Consider the following 12,416-nt stretch of genomic DNA (forward strand, 5'->3'; position numbering starts at 1 on the left):
AATTGGACTGGGAGCCAGTATAGGGATAATAAAACTGGTAAGATACTAGATTTTATTTTTGTCCCGGTTAAAAACCTGACAGTTGCATTTTGAACCAGCTGCAGGCGTACAATTGAAGCATGCGAACCTCCTGAATACAAAGAGTTGCCGTAGTCCAATCCGGCCATAATAAAAAACATTCATGAAGGTTTTCTACTCCTTAAAAAATAGAAAGGCTTCAGTTTAGCAATGTTCCTTAATTGATAGAAATCGCTTTTGACGACAGAATTTATTTGCAGGTCAAACTTTTAATCTGTGCCAAAAATAACTCAAAGAATTTTAGCGTGACTGTTGACTTTAGGCTTAAACTAACCTAGTTGATTATTGTAGATTCCCAGACACTCAGAGGGCCAAACACTTACTCAGTTTTTGATTCAATCAAGTGTAAAAAATTACCCACCAGCCATTCTTTAATCTCGTTATACGGGTAAAAAAAAGGACTGTAAAACCAAGCTTTTTCAAATTTTTTTATATAAAGCTGAGTATCATCAGCATAAAGACGATAGCTTACATTATGCTTCTAACATATAGCAGCCTAAGGAAGCATGTAGGCCCAAAGTTGATCCTTGGGGGTCACCACACTCCATATGGGCAAATGAGGATGAAATATTTCCTAATTCAATAGAAGAGGTTCTCCCTAAAAGATCAGAACTAAACCAATTCAAAACATTGCCTTGAATCCCAGCTCACAATCTTAAACGCTCAATCAAAATATCATGATATGTTGTGTCAAATGCCACAGTTAAGTCGGGCAAAGCTAGAAGTGCACATTTCCCCAAATCAACAGTCAGAAAAATATCATTAGACACTTTAAGGAATGCTGTCTCGGTGCTATGCTGTTTCCAATAACCAGATTGAAATTTATCAAGAATGTCATTTCCAATTAAATATGAGTAGAAAAAGACAATTTTAAAATTGGTTGATAGCTCTTAAAATCAGATTGCTCTTTTTAAAACAGGGTTGTACTACAGCATGCTTAAAACAAGATGTAACGACTCCACTCTGCAAACTAAAATTCACTGTTGATAGATGATCTAATCCAACCACCTCCAATACCTGAATAAGAAGATGTGAAGGGATTATATTCAACGAACATTGCAAAGGCTTTATATGGAGGACCATGTCCACTAAATCAGATAATGTGATTGGTTTAAATGTTATTATGTTTTTCATCATTACAGATATACAGTGCAATTGGAAAGTATTCATAGCGCTTCACTTTTTCCTAATTTTTTAATGTTACAGCCTTAATTTTTTCCAAAATGGATTAAATTAATTTCTTTCACAACATTCTACACACAAAACCCCATAATGACAATGTGAAAAAAAGATTTTTTGAAATTGTTGAAAATTTATTAAAAAATAAAAAAGCTGAAAAATCACATTCTGTATTGTACACGCACTGTATTGGATGAAGCTAACAATTAAATGAACAAGATTACATTTTCTGACCTCTACTTACTAAAACCCAAAATTAATATAGGATAATGCAGTGTGATCCTTTCAGTATTTTCTAACCTGTTTTTTTTTTTTTTTTTTTGTGTGTGTGTGTGTGTGTGTGTGTGTGTGTGTGTGTGTGTGTGTGTGTGTGTGTGTGTGTGAATCAGGCTAAAAATGATAGACAGTCATTCATTTTTGCTCACTAAAAATAATAAACTAAAAAGGGGAAAACTGTTTCATTGTTTAGTTGTGTGAACAACACTCATGTATGTGTCACACAAACACGTGCATGTGATCATCTAATAATAGACCAGGCTTAAAACCTAAATCTTTAAGATCTTAGTCTTGGGCTTGATAATGGTTAGAAACCAATGATCTTAAGTGCACAGTGAATGCTGAAAGAGCAAACATCTCTGACATTTTCACTTCAAGATATGATCAATGGGTAATGGGTAGAACGTCCCTTATAACTGATTATGTACCTTGCTGCAAACATCAAAATTCTTGAGAATAGAGGTATTGTTGTGGGTAGGAAAGAAAAAACATATCGACCTCAGGGGAAAAACAACCAAACCCTCACTAACCTGTGGTATGGAAAACACAAGCACATTTAAATACTCAAGAATAATTAATAGAAATTTTACAGCAGTTCTCAGTAGGTGGTATTATAACAAAATCAGGTGATCTCAGATAAGTACAGTAATAACTGTCCTCAAACAAGGGGCTTTCCAAAGTCACAACCAACACTCCTTCTGAGTTCTAAGTACTGTATGGTACACAACAAGTGCTGTCCACCATATTTCTCAATGCCAAAGTAAGCTAATTTCTGTGAATGGGCAAGACATCTGAATCATTAGGAAAAACAGATAAGAGTTTGGAATATGATATAGCATATCCCAGTGTTACTGGAAGTGGATGATACTTACAGTCTTGGACATGGTTGACAAAGATGTTGGCAGTCAGAAAACACCTGTCTGACTAACACCACTTCCTTATTATGAAACCACGAGCTTGTGACGTGCGCCAGCAGAATGATTGTTGTAAGAGATTGCTCCAGTGCATATGAAAAAAAAATACTCATTTCAAGGCCTGAGGACATTTCAATCATGCTGTTGGCAGGATATTAGGATCAGCAAATCGAGTTTCTACAAGCATTCAGTTTAATCGCTAAAGAAAGTCATTTAGTGTTGGAAGCACTTAAGTAAATTTGCAGGTATCCTAACAAAATATTCATTCATTCATTCATTTTCCTTGGCTTAGTCTCTATTTCAGAGGTTGCCACAGTGGAATGAGCCGCCAACTATTCCGGCATATGTTTTACACAGTGGATGCCCTTCCAGCTGCAACCTAGTACTGGGAAACACCCATACACTCTTATTCACACACTCATACATTACAGCCAATTTAGTTCATCCAATTCACCTAGTGCATGTCTATGAACTGTTGGGGAAACACAGAGGAAACTCAAGTGGTGCTCACTGCAGAGCCACTTGGGCAGAGCTGAGCTCCAGACTTTCTTTTACTTCTTTTACAAGTGTCGTCACTGGAGGTTGGGGTGGGTGTACGCATTTAAACTGCTTATAGGAGGAGTAGTTAGAGCTCAAGGTCATGTAAACTCCAGACAGAAATGCCAACTGGCCCAGTCGGGACTTGAAACAGGGAGCTTCTTACAGTGAGGCAACAGTGTAAACCACTGATTCACTGTGCCACCTAAAAAAATATTTACTTCGGTAAATATGAAGTCCTTCTTTTCAATTTAACATGAGTCAAAGTACAAAATTATTGATTTGATTCAAATGAAAAGTGAAAATTCTGTTGTGAAATACTCACAGCCATTTCACCCAATCCCCTGTCGCTTTAGTACAGCTTTGAACACAAATTAAGATACTGACATCTGAGAGCTTTCCTTCATCCTCCACTGTCAGCAATGGCCCAGATATATTCCAAAGTCCAGAAAAGGAACCACAAACAATCCACCTGATTGGTTCAAATGTAATCATATGAGGATTCAAGAATACTTTTGTGCACCAAAACAAATGTAAAAACAACTTTGTTTACTTATCCTTATGTTTATAGGCTGCACGACGCTTGCATTCTTTGCTGCTGACTCTAATGACAATACGTTTTATTACCTATAGAAAACTGTAGGAATAAAAATGATCATATGCATTTGTTTATATGGTAAAGACATGTCTTCTTGACCTAGAAGGTCCATACTGACTCCAAAGTCAGATACTGATTAGATCAGGGCCTGGTGTGTGGACTTTGGGGGTTTTACGATGTGGCCACATGTTGATTGGCCAGTTTGTCTGTCTCAGTATTTAGGCTTTGGTCACATGGTCAAGAAAGAGACACTTGCTGCATACCAATTCGCATACTTATACTACGCCCTAAAACAGAGGTCACCAATCTCGTTCCTGGAGGTCCGGTGCCCTGCAGGGTTTAGCTCTAACTTGCCTTAACACACCTGCCTGGGTGTTTTAAGTATTCCTTGTAGGACCTTGATTAGCTTGTTCAGGTGTGTTTGATTTGGGTTCAAGATAAAATCTGCAGGACAGCCCTTCAGGAATAAGTTTGGTGACCACTGCCCTAAAAGTATGTACTTTTTTGTGAAGAAAAAAATATATTCTTTTTTAGTGTGTAACAAAAGAGTATGCACATTTTGGAACATACTACTTCCTCGTTAACTGATTGTTGTGTTGCTTAGTTATGAGCCCTGTCAATCATCCACACGTCATCCACATTACTTTCATAATAAATTTCCTACCCTACTGAAGAAGCAGCAGCAGTTTAATCTCCATTTCATGAGTCTTACATCCAGAGAAATCATCTCAGGTCTTTGGATAATTATGCATTCAGACGTTATTAATCAAACACGTCTTTATATAAGTTCAGAATTGTTGTTGCAGATGAAATATAACACAGAAAATGTGATTTAAATATTTTCCAGGTGCTAGATATTAACTAACAACTTTTAGCATCTTTACTTGACGGTTAGTCTCGCACATCCATCATGTTTGTAGTTTATTTATACATTTCACCCGTGTCTGTAGTTCTAATCGAATTCACGTCCAACGCACAATGTACTGTGGGCAATATCAGAGGTTAGAGTATGAACGCTTTCACTTAAACTTTGACCGGAAAATAGTAAACCATCCGGGAACCTTTGTCATACTCTTTTTAACATACTATGGTTTGGGACATACTAATGGTATTTTCAAATACTATTTAAAACAGATAGTATGCAAATTGGGATGCAGCAAAAAGCTCTTTTTCTACTCTGCGCTTTTCCTGCTCTTCTTTTTTCCTACTCTGGAGTCTTTTCTGACGCTACTGCTATCAGGCTGCTATCTTTGGGGCCCTCTCTCTCTCTCTCTCTCTCTCTCTCTATCACCCTCCTCCTGTCTCTCCCTCTCTCTCTCTCTGGTAACTTTATTTTACATTTAAGTTTGGTACAATTATTATCCTACGTTTTTATCATATCATATTTTATAATTTTATACAGTTATTTGTAATTAATTTAGTTGTAACCATAGAGAATTATTGTCATTAAATCATCTCATTTTTAAGTATTCGTAAATAACTTTTGATTTAACATTCCATTCAGCTTTATTTGTATAGCGCTTTTACAATGTAGATTGTGTCAAAGCAGCTTCACATAAATGGACATAGTAATTGGAACAGAGTAGTTCAGTTTTTAGTGTTCAAGTTCACACTTAATTGCTCCATATTACAATACAATACAATCACATAATAGCAACGCTCTCTCACTTTTTTAGCTATTAATGCTGCAATTATTTTAGTTTTTGGTAAAAGATTGCAGAAGGATGGTTTGACTAGAAATGTACAGTTTTTCACCATAATACTGATCATTTTTAGTCATTCGGCAAAACTACAGTTCCAACTGCTGGAACTAAAATACCATTCCTTACAAAACACACAACCTGATCTGATGTTGGAGAAACTACGAAAGACGAACAGAGTTGTATTTACAGTTTTTTTTTTTTTTTTTTTGCGCACAAAAGTGTTTTTATAACTTTACATGGTTACAGCTGAACCACTGAAGTCACGTGAAATGTTTTGACAGTATTTAGCTCTTTATCTGGACTTTGAACAATTCAGAACTGTTGCTGTCTATTGAAGATAAGAGAGTTCTCAGATTTCATCTAAAATATCTTTTGTGCTACAAAAAACTTACTACTGTATATCAACGCCATTAATCATTTGTTACTCATGTGGAATTTTAAATTAAAAATATTTGTGTAAAGGTCATGGAACAGCCATGATTAATAATTAAAAATAATAAAATTTATAAAAAGAAAGGTATTGTTAATAAACAGGTGACAGTGTTAAACACATAATTATTTTGTCTTATACTGTAAGGTTCAAACATGGTTAAACAGACAAAAATACGCTCAACAATGTCTTTGCATTAACTTGTTTATTTTTCTTTAAGTTTTTAAATGGTTTAAAGGAGACCTATTATGCTCCTTTTCACAAGAGGTAAAATAAATCTCTATTGTCCCAAGACTGTGTATGTGAAGTTTCAGCTTAAAAGACCCCACAGATCATTTTATATAAATCTTTGAAACGGCTCCTTCTGAACCTTGATCCAAATTCTACAGTTTCGGTGACTGTCACATTACATTCAAATGAGTTTGTGCTGTAAATGCCTGTGCCACAGTGAGAGATCACTAATTGGCTTGACTTTCCTGTTTTTATGAAATGTGATATATAAAAAAAAACAAAATAGAATGAATGACTTATATTAAGATTGATTTTTAAGTGGCTAATAATAGTAACTTTAAGAATGAATTCCAGCAAAACTGAAAGAAATATTAAATTATATATAATATATATATATATATATATATATATATATATATATATATATATATATATATATATATATATTAGTGCTGTCAAAATTAACACGTTAACGCATGCAATTAATTTGAAATAATTGCTTGTAAAAAAATTAACGCAATCAACACAGTTTTTTTTTTTCCTGTTGTGGCCATCTGGCAGACCGGCCAGTTTCCTGCTGGGTCGACGTACTTGTTGGGCCGGGCTGATCATCTTCTTATGATCTGATCGGCCCATAAAACACTCAGCAGACTGTCATGTTTTTCTGCCTCAGTGATTGACGGTGCTGTGAGCTGTCACGCTCTGAAAGTAAGATGTTTCTTTTCCGGATAGAGCGGCCGTGTGACAATCTGCAGCCCAATGGTTCTTTTCTTTATTGACATTGGGCTGACCCAATCACAAACTTCCATGTTGGGCTCTGTATGACGTAGGTGTGTGTTTGTCAGAATAGTCGAGTCACGCCTGTTTCTTACACGCGCGTCCGCCCCTTTGTATGGAAGGCCGTTAGGGCCAAAACGTCTGCAACAAACGTGTTAACGCGTAATTGCGTGTTAACACGTAATTTACGCGTTAACACGTAATTTACGCGTTAACACGTTGGTACGTGTTAACACGTCATTTGCGTGTTAACACGCAATTTACGTGTTAACACGTTTTTTTTTAACTAGTCTCATTTTTTAAAGTGCTATCATTTATTCATTCTTGAAACTGCTTATTTTAAAATGTATAATGTCATTTCACTAAAATCACAATAAATGTTTTGCAGTCAATGATCTGTAGCAGATATTTAGTATTATGAAAGGCCAGACATCTTCTGTAATGTTATGTTTGATGGCATAATAATGTATAATAATAATGTTTGTTATTCAGCTGCTGAGATTTCTTTAAAAAATGTGTCCAGAGAAATCAGAATGAGATTTATTTGACAAGTGTGTGCAAACACAAGAAATGTTTTGTGTTTTTTTTTCAGGAGCACATATACATACAGTACACACATACAAATGAACACAGGAAAAAATAATGACATAAGTGGATAAAGTAAATAATACAACATTTTGGTTACAAATCATAAACAGTAAGGGTTGTGTATATTTATGACTATAAAAACAGGTAGCAACCAATCTAATAATAAAGATCGATAAAGATGTGTAGAGATCTGAATGTTGGGCAGGTGCACAGAATTAATCCTCTCCGCTGTCCTGACAGTCCACTGCAGTCTTATGTCTGATTTGGTGGCTGATCCAAACCAGACAGTAATTGAAGTTTTGTCAGATGAAGTGGCTGCAGATTCTACATTCATATACCGTATATAACATGTCATAAATTACTAAACTCTATATATATATATATATATATATATATATATATATATATATATATATATATTTGTTTGCAGAACTTTGCACTAGATATTTTTATATATTTTTTATAGCTGGAAGCTCCAATCACCAAGACAAAACATTACTTTGTGCAAACGATGTAAGGTAAGCAAAGCCAAAATTATAATTTACTAAATCAAAAGTACAAGATAAAGTCAAAATAATGATTTAATAACTCAAATTTATGACTGAATAATTCTGTAGAAATTACATTACAATAGGCGGTAAAAAAACAACCATCTAAATATGTAATATAATTCTAAAGATTATTAATCTAATAAAAGATTTTTTTAAGAGAGTTATTGAATCATTAACTGAAAATTATGGGAAAATAGGATTTTTATATTATAAAACATGATATAGTTAAAATGTATTAAATAATTGAACATTCATATGCATATTTGTAATTATAATGTGTGTGTATGTGTATGTGTGTATATATATATATATATATATATAAATAAACGCACGCACGCGCGCGCACACGCGCACGCACACACACGCACACACACACACGCACGCACACACACGCACGCACACACACGCACGCACACGCACACCTTTGAACTTGTGGGGGAAACCAGAGCACCTGGAGGAAACCCAAGACAACAGGGGGAGCAGGGATGGGCAAAAATACACTGAACCACATTTTTAAATAAAATCCTAAATCCATCAATTTTACGTGTATCAATATAAACTACAAAATACAGCAGCCACAAATGTATCAAAGTAAAATACTATATATTTATTATTTTAAAAACATATAAAAAAAAAAAAATACATTTACAAGCGAGCAGAAAATTTCTTCGCCAACCCTCCACTAATAGGCATATTTGGTCAATTCCTTCACCATTACACTGACTTTACTATGTAAACAATGTTTGACAGCAAGTCTTTAAGATGATCTCTTAACAAAAAAACATTTAATGCAAATGAGTTAGACTAGATCTCATCATTGTGTTTGACACCATCTCTTAACGGTCTTATATTTTAAAAAGGTGTTATATAAAGAGGTTTAGTAAAATATTGAATTAGAACTAAAAACCTGGTAAACACTTAAATCCTCAGCCCCAGAGTAAAGAGTTAACACATGGTTTGGAAAAAAAATAAATAGAATTAGTTTCTATATTTCAATTAAACTGTCAAACTGAGTGAGTATAGCCTGAACAAACAGAAAGCAGCTAACAAAGTTTAGAGGACAAGCTTACCTAATACAAAAAAAATAAAATAAAAAAAAACAAAGATGAAAATCAAATTACAAAATTCCCTGAGCTTTCTCTCAACTATAAACAGGTGTAAAGATATACAAAATAAAATACTTACGCTTTATTCACTCTTGGAAGTAAATCTCAAAGTACTGGAGTACTATATAGTAATGGAAATGCAACAATAATGTTAACTTGGCTTTAAGGCTTAATCCAACTACAAGAATACTACTACTACTACTACTACTACTACTACTACTACTACTACTACTACTACTACTACTACTACTACTACTACTACTACTACTACTACTACTACTACTACTACACTTAAGAGCTGGGGAAAAGTGTTCCTCAGCTCTCTAGCTTCAGATGGCTGTATTTAAAGGCAAACCACTCTGATTCAGGCAGATTCATAATGATTAGCAGCTGGGAGCTAATTAACCTGAGAGCTGGTGAGAGACAGAGAGAAAAGCAGGGTGGAGCACAACACAATATGCAGGGCCTACACATAAAATAAGGTTTTGGCGGTAACCAATGCAAAACATAAAACATGACATCTGTAAAAATGGACTTATCTGTTTTTGCAAAGTCTGGAATCTGGAGTTTTTGACCAGTCTGTATAGGCTGGAGTATTATTAAATTTGTGTGTCTCATATACTGTATTTTGCCACTTTGCTATCTTTAGACTGACATCTTTCCTCTTCATTAACTACATAAGTGCACCTGCAGATCACAATTCTGACTTTTTAAACAACCATTTAAGTATAGGTGTCACCACTGTAGGGCTTATTTTTATGTGGTGTGTCTTATTGTCTTGCCATCTACATCAGCAATCCATCCAGAACAACTATTATTTGAGCAGTTTACCAATTTTCTCAAGATTTTTTCAGTTCTTCTTTAACTTAAAGTCTTCGTTTACCCAATTGGTGAACTCCAGTACACCGTCTTTAGGTGTTTGTTTTTTTCATTATATTATATTTTTTCATGGTATTGTGCATTATACCATTTTCAATGATTGTTGCCTTGCTCTCAAATATACCCCTGTCATTTGTCTGTTATTTTCTTCATATAAGCATAATTTCCATCAATACTTCAAGCATTGATGACCTTCTTAACACATTTTTTGTTCTGATCTCAAGTCTGGGCAAACAACTGAGAAAACATCAATCAGAGGCCGCATTTTATGTCATTATGTAAACTTTCAAAGTATTTTACAGTATTTGAAAAATACAAAATACAAGACACTAAAGTATTTTGATACAAAATATAAAACCATTTTCATAAAGCCAATGAAATACAGATTACAATTTTGTATGTAAAATACTGCCCATCTCTGACAGGGAGAACATGCAAACTTCACACAGAAACACCAACTGACCCAGCCGAGGCTCAAACCAGTAATCTTCCTGCTGTGAGGCGACAGTACTACCCACTGCAGCACAGTGTTGGCCATTTTTTCAATATTTAAAAAAATATATATAATTCAAATATGAACTTGTATTTCAGATACTTTACAGATTTACACATTTCATATGTCTTAATAGCAAATCATATTTACAGTTATTTAAATACATCATGCACAAAGTAATTATATTTCCATTATTCTGTGTGATATATGTGTCCTATAAGATGTGGCCATGTGTATTATTGGTGTTTTTAGGCCGCTAAATACTTTAATGTATCACCACACTGGAGTGAAAATCCTTTTACTAGCGTTCTAGTCATGCCAATTGCTTTCATATAAGATCCAACTAAATGTGTCACTGCATTATTTTTAAAAAAAGAATTAATGAAATGATGTCTTTATAACGAGTTATCATTATCTGAAAATGATTATATATATATATATATATATATATATATATATATATATATATATATATATATATATATATATATATATATATAATTAAATGATATATCTTGATATTTATTTGTAATTATATAATTTTTTTAATTATATCATTGATTTGGTAACACTTTACAATAACAGTACATTGATAATGATGTATTAATATGTAAACTAAACATTACTTTATTATAAATTCATGATGGCGACGTGGTGGCGCAGTAGTGCTGTTGAATCACAGCAAGAAGGTCGCTGGTTTGAGCCTCGGCTGGGTCAGTTGGTATTTCTGTGTGGAGTTCTGTGTGCATGTTCTCCCCGCGTTCGCTTGGGTTTTCTCCGGGTGCTCCGGTTTCCCCCATAGTTCAAACACATGCGGTTCAGTTGAATTGGGTAGGCTAAATTGTTCGTAGTGTATGAGCGTGAATGAGTGTAAATGGATGTTTCCCAGAGATGCATTGCAGCTGGAAGGGCATCTGCTGCGTAGAACATATGCTAGATAAGTTGGCGGTTCATTCTGTTGTAGCGACCACAGATTAATAAAGGGAGTAAGCCGACAAGAAAATGAATGAATGATTTTATGATAAGGTAATGCATGCAATTATCATGAACTAACGTAACTACAACATGAGTCACATGAGTTCATGTGTGAATAACAGCTACCTTAATTACTTGTTAGTACATGCTGTTAATTAATTTACTAATTAACATTTAAGTTTAGGCTAAATGTAACTAACGTGAACTTGTGAGTTGTTAATGTATAATTATGTCATGACTTGGAGGGGCACATCACCATTAACTCATCATTACCTACTCATGAATTCCTGTTCATGTTGATGCTGCCAGAACACTTTACTATTGTTATTCAGTGTAAAAATACTAGATGGACGTCCATAGGAAGTTCATGAGTAGTTAAGAATGGATTAATGATGATGTGCCCTTCCATGAAAAGTCACAATATAATTATACATTAACATATCACGAGTTATGATGGTTAAATTAGACATAAACATGTACTAACAATTAAGGTAGCCGTTATTCACACATGAACTCATGTGACTCATGCTTAAAGTTAATTCATGATTGGCATGCATTAACTCATCATTAGTTAATAATAAAGTAATGTTTAGTTTACATATTAATACATCATTATTCATGCTGTTATTGTAAAGTGTTACCCATGATGAACGACATTAAACAGCAGCAAAACTCTGTTACTTTGTATTTTGCTGCTTTCGGTTTGTATTTCTTAACGCACTTCCGCGTGCGTTACTCTCCCGTCATGATCTTGGATGATGAGGTAAGGTCACCGTAAGCTCAGCGTAGTGCTTTGGTCACTGAATCATGAATAATTCAAGTAAAACGTAGCTGTGGTGTCACGATGATTGTGTCTGTCGTAACAGCTCGTAATACTTCTCGTGAATATTAATGTGGTGATGCGAGCTATCGTTTCGTTACACAATGGCTACGTTGAGCCTACGTCATCTGCTCCACTTCCTTTAAAGAAGCTCAACATATTTGGCAGCGAGAAATAAACTTACAAACCGTCCTTTTTAACACGAGCTCTGTTAAACAGTCATGAAATGTCCGCTATCCATACTGTTCTCTCATCATAACTTTTTAGCTCTGAAAAAACGA

The sequence above is a fragment of the Danio rerio genome, chromosome 12, assembly GCF_049306965.1.
Source record: "Danio rerio strain Tuebingen ecotype United States chromosome 12, GRCz12tu, whole genome shotgun sequence".
NCBI classification, from domain to species: domain Eukaryota; kingdom Metazoa; phylum Chordata; class Actinopteri; order Cypriniformes; family Danionidae; genus Danio; species Danio rerio.